The sequence below is a fragment of the Nasonia vitripennis genome, chromosome 1, assembly GCF_009193385.2.
Source record: "Nasonia vitripennis strain AsymCx chromosome 1, Nvit_psr_1.1, whole genome shotgun sequence".
In the NCBI taxonomy this organism is placed as follows: domain Eukaryota; kingdom Metazoa; phylum Arthropoda; class Insecta; order Hymenoptera; family Pteromalidae; genus Nasonia; species Nasonia vitripennis.
Window position 1 is genome coordinate 17,257,268 of NC_045757.1, and position 12,208 is coordinate 17,269,475.

Sequence of the window (12,208 nt, forward strand, 5' to 3'; positions counted from 1 at the left end):
CCAAAGTCATCAATGATGAGGTCTGCAAAGTGAATTGCACAGATATTTTTATCTCATCAGTATGCGAGCCAGTTACTGTGAATGTCCAAATCTGTCATTATCATGCTAAATCCATGACATCAAAGTTGGATGTCTGGTTTTTTGTGTGAAGACTTGTTAAATTATTTAAAAACTGACTGCCATGACAGTTTTTACTTAACCATCTTGGTTTGGCTTTTGATCTTGAACCCTATGGCTTTGGTGGCAAAATATACAGGTGGGTCTATACATGAAAGCCGAATTCATATCAGCTAGAATTAATTCAACTAAATATATTGTTTCAACATGCCAATATAAATTAAAATGCAAATTTTTAGTCCTCTTGGCATGATAGTTTACAAATGAGAGCAAAATTTTTATTGGTTTCGATTACTTGTTTCACAGTTTTATTTTTCTCTAATTTGAAAACTATCATACCTGGAGCATTGAAATTTTGCAACTTAATTTGTATTGGCATGTTCAAACAATATATTGAGTTGAATTCATGCTAGCTGATATAAATTCGACTTTCATGTATGAACCCACTTGTATTTTTTGACGCCGAAGCCATCAGGTTCAAGGTGAAAAGCCGAACCAAGACAGTCAAGTAAAAACTGACATGGCAGCCAGTTTTTAAATAATTTAACAAGTCTTCTCACAAAAGAATAGACATCCAACTTTAATATCATGGATTTAGCATGATAATGATAGTACTTGGACATTGACAAAAACTGGCTCGCATACTGAAGAGGTTGAAATATCTGTTCAAACCTCTTCATTGGTGACTTTGAACACATCGATGACACTTTTTACACAGTACTTGTACATACTTTCATATATGAGTGTATGCATCTGTAGGTTAGGTTGACCCTTTTAAGACATACCTTTTATACTAAAAGTTTACATTGAAACATTGTCTAAAACCATATTTTTTATTATTTCTTTTGATTCTAAGTCATTTTTATTAATTTCCAATGCTAAAAATAGTAAGAAACGCACAATTATCATTAGTTCTATTTTCAAGTCTGATTCCCCAGTCCTTGGCCAGTGACTGTGTCAAAAATCTGACGAAATAGGCACAGCGACTGGCGAGTCACTGCTGAACGCACTGGCCAGTTCAACCTGAACTGGGCAGTGACTGCTAATAAACTGCTGAACATTTCTATCAGGGTACTGTTGTTGAGCATTGAAAACATGATTCCAGTGAAAAGTAATTACGCAAACTATTTGTTTTTGTAATAAGAAAAAAAACAAATTCATTATATATATATATATATATATATATATATATATATATATATATATATATATATATATATATATATATATATATATGTGTGTGTGTGTGTGTGTGTGTGTGTGTGTGTGTGTGTGTGCGTGCGTATATATATACATATTACATTAAATTTAATTATTTACAAAATTGTGTAAAATATGAGTCTGAATACACACGTAGGATTGAGTGTTGACGCAACAATCAAGTGTAATGCAGCTGCTATAATAAAGATTTTCTAAAATAATTTTCTTATTCTACACATATTTTCTTAAATATAAAGTTTTTCTGTCGCTCAGAGAAGGCTTTCCATTGACTAGCTCTCGGAACAACGTCAAACGATGATATGTTCTCGATTCTGCGTAAATTTACTCAAAGCTACAAAATTTACAAAATTTTCATTGTCCAAATAGCTCGCAATCTTTTGCACTAGTATCTCAGGCAATCGGTAATCTATAGCGTCGCTCAGATATTCTTCCATTGATACTAAGGCATTAGTTTTAGCTTTAGCTAAAATAAATTTGTACTTCAGGTCTTCGGCGTAGATGGGGAACTTCTTTCAGCATTGGTTCTTTTGGAAGGCCTGAACCAATTCTTGATTTCTCAGCAAAGCTGCATTCGTTTTAAGATTTTGAGAAAGGATGCTGAAGTAGGATGCTCTACAGTCCTCAGTGATCATCATGTGTTTCATTACCTCTAACTCTTCGTGGCATTTATTGTAAAATTCATGCAATTCGTTGTTGTTTCTTATTTCATTCAGGTTTTCTTCTGTATTTGTTATATTGACATATGCACCGTTATGAAGCAACATGTTAGCAATCGACACCACACCTTCCTGGCAAGCTGCGTGCAGAGCCGTCTTCAACTCCTCCGTGGTCTCGTTGATTTTGGCTCCTCTCGACAGCAGTAGCTTCACTATTAACGGAGTCTTTTTCATTGCCGCGTAATAGAGCGGAAAGCGGCCATCCTCTGATTTTGCATCGATCTCAGCTCCGTGATCTAACAGCATTCTGACTATCTGCTCATTTCTGGTGTAGAACGTTGCGAAGTGAAGCGGTGTCCAGGTCAGGGCATCCCGTATTTTGACGCTGCTCCCATGTTTTAAAAGCATCTCAATTATGCTGATATTTCTCGTCATGATGGCAAGATGAAGCGCGTTCCATCCTCTTGTGTCCACGGCGTCGATCTTCACTCCCCTTTGCAACAGAACTCTTATCGCATTCTGGGCTCCCTTCATAACAGCGTGGTGCAATACGCTGATGCTGTTCTTGTCTCGTCGTTTATGTCAGCTCCTGCGGTTATCAAGTAATCGGTGACGGTAGCTTTATCCGAATCGACGGTGTAATGCAGGACCAATGTAGAGGAACGCCCGATGGGTTGCGTCACTTTGATTCCATTTCGTATGAGAAAATCCCCAATGGCGTGGAATTTGTTGAAAGTGGCGAACCACACTGCTGAATTCATTTTTGTCACTCGGCGTGGGTTAGGATAGGTCCTGTTCGAACGTAGCTAACGCTGGCGATGAACGAAACTGAACTGATGTCAGGCTCGGGCAGGAGTCGATTTATATAGGTACCGATCCGTCCACCCTGTCTTTCCCCTACCCTACCTTTGATAGGGGTTGGGTGGATGAAGAAGTGCAGGTAACTTGTGGAGCCAGACATGGGGGCGGGATAGACGCGTGGAGCCACTGTGGGTGGATATTGTCTACTGTCTAGACACAAATATTAGAATTTCGCTAGAAAAAATTCAGTTTTTCTATACAAGTACGACAATAAATATTTATATGATACTCGTGACCTAAGTATAACACTTCTGCACGGCGTAATTAGGACTCCCGCTACGCTCGGGCCCTAACCTCACGTCGTGCAAAAAAGAGCTACTGAGGTCACATGTATCGTAATGTACTATTATGAATTTTGCTCTTTATGAATTCTATAATATATTGATGCAGGCCTTGTAGTCCGTTGGGGGGTGCAATAAAGTCCAGATAGTGGACCCTCTCCACTTGGGCCTCTCTGCGTACTGTAGTCTGTAGCTCTGTATGTGTGTGTGTGTGTGTGTGTACTTGTGTATGTGCGTGCATAAAGTGTACACATTTTCCCTCGACGATAATGTGTACTCTGGATATTTTTCTTTATTTTGATTTACTTTTTACTTTCTCGTTCTGCACTGTTCTTTTTCTTTACTGCGGCTCGAGTACTGGGCCCCGCATTCTGATTGTCGACCTTTTGCATCTTATTATCCCGTGCGCTGGCGACCTTTTCGCAGGTAATGACGCTCCGATCCTTCGGCGATGTTCCCTCTTTGCAGGTATCACTGCTGTCCGACGTCGTCGCATCATCCCAGACTTCTGCAAACTATTGATAGTGCTCTTCATTTATGTCGATTACTGTCTCCGCACTATCATCCGAATCTTGATGTTCCGCTTGATCAACATTGCGTTTTGCACTCGGTGTCATTTCTTCTTGGCTCAATTCCTCGCTTGTTCATTGCACTTCTTTCTCTTTATCAAAACAGCGACGCTCTGTCTCCGGAATAGTTTGCTTCGACGCTTTCTCTTTATGACCGGTTTTAATCCGCTCCGCGTCTCTCCGACGCTCTTTATGACTGTACCTGAGTTCTGTCCCTTTTTTATTGCACTCCTTACTTCTTTTGATGCTTGAGGTCTTGAAAATCTGCTGGACACATGTTGATCGTCCGAGCCGTTTCCGTATGGTCGGCGTGTATTAATTGTACCCTCGACCCTCTCCATATTGGCCTGTACTACGTAGAGTCCCTGCATGCCTGATCTTGATCTGCCAATAGCTATGGTTGTTTCTCCGTCCTTAATTATTTTACACTCACTGCTTGTAAAAAATACTCCGCATCCGCTATTCGTGAGGTTCTTCACTGCCAAGAGATTTATCGTTAATGACGGTACGCATAGCGTATCTTTAAGCTTTATTTCTCTCGCTTTTCCGTCGTAGATGCACTTTATGACGGCCGAACCTCTGCCGCACACCTTCTTCTTGCTTCCATCTGCTAACTGCACGTAGCCGCCCACAGCTGGATCAAGCTTGCTGAACGCTTCCTTCGATGCGCACATGTGGCTCGTCGCCCCTGAATCGACAAGTCATAAACTGGCGTTGTCTGTATCATCTCTTGTAGACAAACATGTTTCTTTAATGCATACCTTTTCTTGAATATGCTCCTTTACTGTAAAAATGGTTTCTTCACATTCTGTCAAAAATTCTTTAACTTTATTGGCCTTTTCCTTATTTTCTTTCCTTAATTTCCAGCTTTTGTACTTGCTACATTCTCTCTTTAAGTGTCCTGATTCGCGACAAAAATAGCACTCGATTTGTCCGCTTTTCCTTTGGTGTGATGTGTGCAATGCCGCCTCGTGATCACTGTCCGATACACGCACATCCTTTCGCCGATGATACTCATCCAGTAGCCTTCACTTAACGGACGCCAACGTGAAGTCCCTTTCATTTTGACACCGCAACGTGCTTGTCAAAACATCGTACGATTCAAGCATACTGTTTAGCACTAAAGCTGCCTTCAGAGTATTGTTCTGCAGTTCCTGTCCCATTACCGCCAGCCTGTTCAACATGGTGAGCATCTCTGTAATGTGGCTCTCCATATCACCGCCGCACGACATCTTTATGTTGAACAGCCGTGTCATCAGATGCACTTTACTCGACGTGGTTGATCTTTGGTGATGGTCTTTCAATTTTAACCAAATCTCGCGTGCTGTAGACGTACCCTTGATGTGTAGAAGCTGGTCGTCCTCCATACTTAAGATGATGATTGTGCGAGCTTGATTGTCCTTCTTTATCCACGCTGCATCTGTTGTAGCTGGGGTTTCTTTATCAACGACATCTCACACCTCATCCCGAATGAGCAGTATTTCAATTTTCTGGCTCCAAGCCGCGTAATTCGTGCCGTTCAGCTTTGTCATAGCTGCTTTAAAATCTGCCATTTCTTTAGTTTCTTTAATTTTTAACTTTCACAAATTACACGCACTAAGAATGTTCTTTAAACTTTATAAACTGTACTTCCCTGTTGAAAATAATGACGCCATTTTATGACGTCATTGACTGACGTTAAATTACATTATTAGATGACGTAATTTGAAGCTACAAATTGGAACCTTTTATGACGTCATTATTTTTAACAGGTTGTACTTCTAAATACTTATACTCTTAAATACTTCAAAATTGATGAAATGGTTGCCTATATAGGTGCTACCATCCGGATGGTAGTACGGAAAATGGGGGCTAACGCCAAAGAAATATTGTTTTTTAATTATTGTTTGTTTAGTAAAATTATTAAAAATTATTAATTTCTTGGACCCTTGGCGTATTCCGACATCCATGTATAATACACACACAAAAAGTTTATACAACCTCACAAAAGAAGAATTCCTGCCACAACCCGCGCCGATTCCCCAAGATCGCGTCTCCTCTTCGACAAAGTATCCAATAAGCTTCGATTCGGCGACCGCCACGCGTAAGCCCTTAAGCGCGTCTCTCTACTTTATGCATACACTCGCACATAAAATATGAAGAAAGCACCCCCGACAACCTTCGTCGTAACTTCTCAAAATACTCCCACGCCTTTTCCTTGCGCGGAATACTGAAAAGGAAACTCGACATCAAAGGCCCCGAACGCGCGAGCTACTATTATATGTGTGTGTGTGTGTGTGTGTATATATATATATACAGGGTGAGTCATTTTAATCTTTAATCTCAATTATCTCGTTGGCAAAGCATGCCAGCGAAAAAAGTTTCGAATAAAAGTTTTAGGATTTTTCCCTGGCTATCTGATGATGACCTTGACAATGTCATTGAGCGTGACCTTCAAGGTCATTTGAAGGTCAAGTCGATTTTTTCAAATAGAAACCCCTACTTTTGGCACCAGAAACGGAAAGAGCGGGACATTTTACGTTTGAATATGACCTTGCCTTGACCTTGAATTCAATGGTCAAGGTCATTGGTCATGCCGATAACAGTACAACTGGTTAGCTGAACTCGAATGCATTCAAGGAGAAAATGTTACCCACAAAAGTCGTTAAACAGGATCTTCAAGGGCATTTCAAGGTCAAGTTGATTTTTTGAAATGGAAACCCCTACTTTTAGCCCCATAAATGAAAAGAGAGTGACATGCGTTCAAAAATGAAAAAATTTTCAATATTTTCTAAAATTTTCGTAATTTTTTCAGTTTTCAAAAATTTTCATAGTCATTCCATTATTTTGTATTAGTGTCAATTTTCAAAATTCTTGATGTAGTTAAGTCATTCCATTATTTTGTATTAGTGTCAATTTTTGAGAGTGAACTACTCTTAACAGTTATGTAGATAGCAAATTAGTGCAGAAAAGCTTAATCGTGTTTTTTACTTCTTGTAAATCGATAATTATTATTGAAAAAAATCTGTTTCCCTGTTTACTGGTCTGTAACAAATTATTTTGATTTTGATCATGGCTGATTATGGTCCCAACGAAATCGTTGATATGATCATGATTTTGGGAGAAAGTCGAAATAATTATGCAGCAGCTGCCAGACTTTATGCTGAACGCTATCCCAATAGGAGACACCCAAGTAATGTTACTATTCAAACCTTAACTCAGAGAGCTCGAAATGGAGCTTTTGTTCGTCAACGCGGTCATCATGAATACGACGAAAACTATCCTCGTGTTATTACTATTCTAGCGATTATTCATCTTGATCCTCACATTAGTACTCGACAAATAGAAAGAGAAATAGGTATACCTCAATCAACAGCATCCCGAATATTGAGAGCGAGAAGATATCATCCTTATCACATAACATTAACACAACAGTTAACTCCAAATGATATGATTTTGCGAGTACGTTTTTGTTGATGGGCAATACGAATGATTCAACAAGATCAAGACATTTTCAGGCACGTTCTTTTTTCAGATGAATCAACATTCAGAAACACTGGAGAATTGAATTGACGTAATTGCCATTATTGGTCAGATGAAAATCCTCATTGGTTCAGGCCCATAGACAATCAACACCGCTGGAGTGTTATGGTCTGGTGTGGAATCATCAATGGCTATTTGATTGGTCCTTATTTCTTTGAAGAGAACGTGAATGGGGTAAACTTTTTGAGATTACTTCGAGACATTTTACCTGAATTACTAGAAAATGTAGACCTAGCCACAAGGCTAAGAATGTGGATCCAATTAGATGGAGCACCACCACATTATGCACGCATTGTTCGTGATTATTTAAACACCCGCTACAGTGGCAGGTGGATTGGGCGAGGTGGCCCAGTTGCCTGGCCCCCTCGTTCACCTGATTTAACCCCTCCCGATTTTTACTTATGGGGATATCTTAAGAATGTTGTTTATGCTCAACGGCCAACAACGCGAGATAATATGATCGAACGCATTCGTACAGCTTGTGCAGCAATCCCTCGAGATGTTCTACTTAGAACCATAAGACAATTCAGAGCTCGACTTGATCTTTGCATCCAACAAAACGGCGGTAATTTCGAACAATTAATCAATGGTTAACTCCAGTTAACATTCCATAAAAATACCAAAAAAATAACAAAAAGGGAAAAAACAAATAAAAAATAATACAAAAAAAATAAAACAAAAAACAAAAAATGGGATGCTAAATCCTTTTGACAACCTCCTCGATGGTGCATCCTGGGTTCGGCTGATGTCAAAGGTAATTTCCGCACAAAAGATGATTTGTTTCCAAAATCACATGTTCGAACGTAAAATTTCCCGCTCTTTCCATTTCTGGTGCCAAAAGTAGGGGTTTCTATTTAAAAAAATTGACTTGACCTTCAAATGACCTTGAAGGTCATGCTCAATGACATTGTCAAGGTCATCATCAGATAGCCTGGGAAAAATCCTAAAACTTTTACCCGAAACTTTTTTCGCTGGCATGCTTTGCCAACGAGATAATTGAGATTAAAGATTAAAATGACTCACCCATATATATACAGGGTGACCCAATTTAAACGGGCACCGCTCATAACTCGTCAGGGACAGCCACAATCGAAAAAATGGTAGAGACCAAAGTTGTAGGATATCGAGGGGACAACCCGATGGTGACCTTGGATTTGACCTTGAACGCGTTTTTCAAGGTCATTTGAAGGTCAACTTTGAATTTTTAAATAGGAACCCCATTCTTTTATTGCGGGAATGGAAAGAGCGGTAAATTTTACGTTCAGAATGGTATGTTCGGTTGCGGCACTGAAGGTCATCTCAATGTCCTGCAGCCAGAATGAAACCCCGCCTACGTAATTCCTCTAGCAACGCCAAATTAAAAAAATTGGTAGACACCAAAGTTGTAGGATATCGAAGGGACAACGCGATGGTGACCTTGGATTTGACCTTGAACGCGTTTTTCAAGGTCATTTGAAGGTCAACTTTGGATTTTTAAATAGGAACCCCATTCTTTTATTGCGGGAATGGAAAGAGCGGTAAATTTTACGTTCAGAATGGTATGTTCGGTTGCGGCACTGAAGGTCATCTCAATGTCCTGCAGCCAGAATCTGCCGGTGTCTTCACGTCTTGCCTTCATCGGCCGGGCTATGATTCTTGCCTTAATCGGCCGGATCAAAATGGGACCTGAAAATCCACCCTGCTACGTCCTCGTCGTGGGTCCTGGACATCAAGTTTTATAATGATGACAAAACGCAGGAAATGGTACGCTAAATGATTAAAATCTTTTCTTCTATTTTAAATTTACTACTTCGTTTAAAGTGCAACATTTTACACGCTTTCAGGATCCGGAGTCGAAAAAGTGGGTGCTGTTTGAAAAAAAATAATTTGACCTTGAAATGACCTTGTAGGACTGGCTCAAATTCGAGGTCACAATTCTCCCCCCCCCCCCCCCCCTATACAACAACTTTGGTCTCTACCACTTTTTTTTAATTTGGCGTTGCTAGAGGAATTACGTAGGCGGGGTTTCATTCTGGCTGCATGACCTTGCGATGACCTTCAGTGCCGCAACCGAACATACCATTCTGAACGTAAAATTTACCGCTCTTTCCATTCCCGCAATAAAAGAATGGGGTTCCTATTTAAAAATTCAAAGTTGACCTTCAAATGACCTTGAAAAACGCGTTCAAGGTCAAATCCAAGGTCACCATCGCGTTGTCCCTTCGATATCCTACAACTTTGGTGTCTACCAATTTTTTTAATTTGGCGTTGCTAGAGGAATTACGTAGGCGGGGTTTCATTCTGGCTGCAGGACATTGAGATGACCTTCAGTGCCGCAACCGAACATACCATTCTGAACGTAAAATTTACCGCTCTTTCCATTCCCGCAATAAAAGAATGGGGTTCCTATTTAAAAATCCAAAGTTGACCTTCAAATGACCTTGAAAAACGCGTTCAAGGTCAAATCCAAGGTCACCATCGCGTTGTCCCTTCGATATCCTACAACTTTGGTGTCTACCAATTTTTTTAATTTGGCGTTGCTAGAGGAATTACGTAGGCGGGGTTTCATTCTGGCTGCATGACCTTGCGATGACCTTCAGTGCCGCAACCGAACATACCATTCTGAACGTAAAATTTACCGCTCTTTCCATTCCCGCAATAAAAGAATGGGGTTCCTATTTAAAAAACCAAAGTTGACCTTCAAATGACCTTGAAAAACGCGTTCAAAGTCAAATCCAAGGTCAACATCGGGTTGCCCCCTCGATATCCTACAACTTTGGTCTCTACCATTTTTTCGATTGTGGCTGTCCCTGACGAGTTATGAGCGGTGCCCGTTTAAATTGGGTCACCCTGTATAGTATAGCATAGTGTAGCACTCGCGCTTCTCCGCATGATGCTGGAAGAAAAGCAATTTCGCTCGATAATCGGAACTTATTGCGGCCGAATCGCAAGTATGTACAAGCGCGCACGGATGAGGGGAGCTTCGGGTCGCTGCATCTGAAAGCTCTGTTCTTATGCTCTATGAGGTGGGATCGGAGTTGTATATAAATGTGAGTCAATCTGAGCTTGCAGATCGAAGGAGCGTAATTAATTCTTCAGTTTCTATAGATCTTTCACGAGGGTTGCAAATTGATGATTTTTAAAACCAACGACGATAGAAAATTCATTAAATCTCGCATATCGCGCGATAAAAACGCAAGCACAGCTTTCGATGCTTTTGACGCTGTACTCCGTCATAACAATAGCATTATCCCCGAAAGTTTGCCAAGCATTTCAGCGCATACTCAGAGCCACGTCATACAGCCTCTCCGTCAAGTCCACCCTTATATACTCTGCGTAAGACGAAGGGAGCGAGAGCGCAGGTTTTCTCTTCGGCGAGAGAAAAAGGGCTGCGACACAGTGCATTGTACGTATATACCGCGAGTGTAAGAAATCTCGCGCCTGACAGGCTGCCAATTTCTCGCTCAAGACCTCGATTCTGTCGCGGCAGTTTACTCCGCGAGTGTATACAGAATATAATACGCTGTACGGCCTTTTTCCGAGCCGTGTATATTGTGCAATTACGACGCGACAAGTTTTTGGCGAACGAGGGCGAAACAAAGTTCGTATACGCGATAGCTTAACGAGTTTCTCGCGTTTTTTGCCTGATATGTATTTGTAAGGCGCTTGAGAAATTGTGCGCGACTATATAATATTATACTGGCATATCAAGCGGCGCGGTATTTACTTCTATATTGGTGTTCGGATTTTTCATGATACAGAAAAAAATGCTTATTGTTACTGTTCGTAAGATTTTTTGGCTTATTAGTATGTTTTCTGAGCTAAACTATGATTTCCAACAAAAATATTAGTGAAAAGGCTGCTTATTTTTATAATATGTGAGTGTATAATCCACAAATGCTAAAATTACGTTTTTCTTCTTCAGCCCGAAATGTGAAAGGACCGTTATGTTAGCCGCAAGAAGTGTTAGGACCGTGAAGTTGGCCGCAAAGCTATATACAGACGAGAATTGCTTTCTCAAGAAAATATAATAATATATTACGATATTTTGAATTAAGAGGTTGCCAGTGCATACTCTGCGTAACTTCTACGGAGCTGTAACAGTAACTAGCTTGTCAGGGTAGCCGATGACAAGGTCTTGGTGGCGCGCACCGTGGTTTTTTGTGTCTAGGTGTAAAAATCATTCGAGGAAGGTGTCTAGAGGTACAGGGTGGCCGATAACGACGTCTAGGTAGTTAGCCCCGTGGTTTTTGGTGTCTAGGTGTAAAAATTATTCAAGGGCGGTGCCTAGATTTACAAGGTGGCTGATGACGAGGTCTAAGTGGTGCGCTCCGTGGTTTTTGGTGTCTAGGTGTAGAAATAATTCGAGGGTGATGTATATTAGAATAATCAGTGATTTCATCTTAGTAATAAAAATGTTACAAAAAAGCTGTGGACGAATGGTGCTAAAGATGCTTATATTTTATTTTTACGACTTTGAATATGAAATACTCTAAACAATTTAAAAAAAAGGATTGAAATCTAAAAAAATTAACTCTTAAAAAAGTAAAAGGTTAGGGGAGTTTGATATATTCCCCAACAAAATTACAGATAGAAAAGAACTGAGATCAATCAAACAAAGTCAAGTTTATTATATTTAATCGTAATGAAGCAAAGAACAACTCTCAAGATAATTACTACACTTGCCATGCCCGTTTCATTTTGTTTATTGGTGAACAACTACATTTTCTTTTTATATATATTAGAACGTCATACAAACGTGTGTAGTAATTATCTTGAGAGTTGTTCTTTGATTCATTACGATTAAATATAATAAACTTGACTTTGTTTGATTGATCTCAGTTCTTTTCTATCTGTAATTTTGTTGTGGAATATATCAAACTCGCCTAACCTTTTACTTTTTTAAGCGTTAATTTTTTTTAGAGATCTTTTATGTCTCCGCTTTTGGGGGATCGAATTAAATTCGTTTTGGCGCGAGTGCGCTATTGTAGCGTGAATTTAT

General features: G+C 39.9%; 1 protein-coding gene across 4 annotated transcripts in view; it reads left to right on the forward strand.

Moving 5' to 3' along the window:
- The window catches only part of LOC100116943 (tyrosine-protein kinase transmembrane receptor Ror), a 324,541-nt gene that overhangs the window by 303,412 nt on the left and 8,921 nt on the right, over positions 1-12,208 (forward strand). The gene's annotated exons all lie outside the window — the stretch shown is intronic.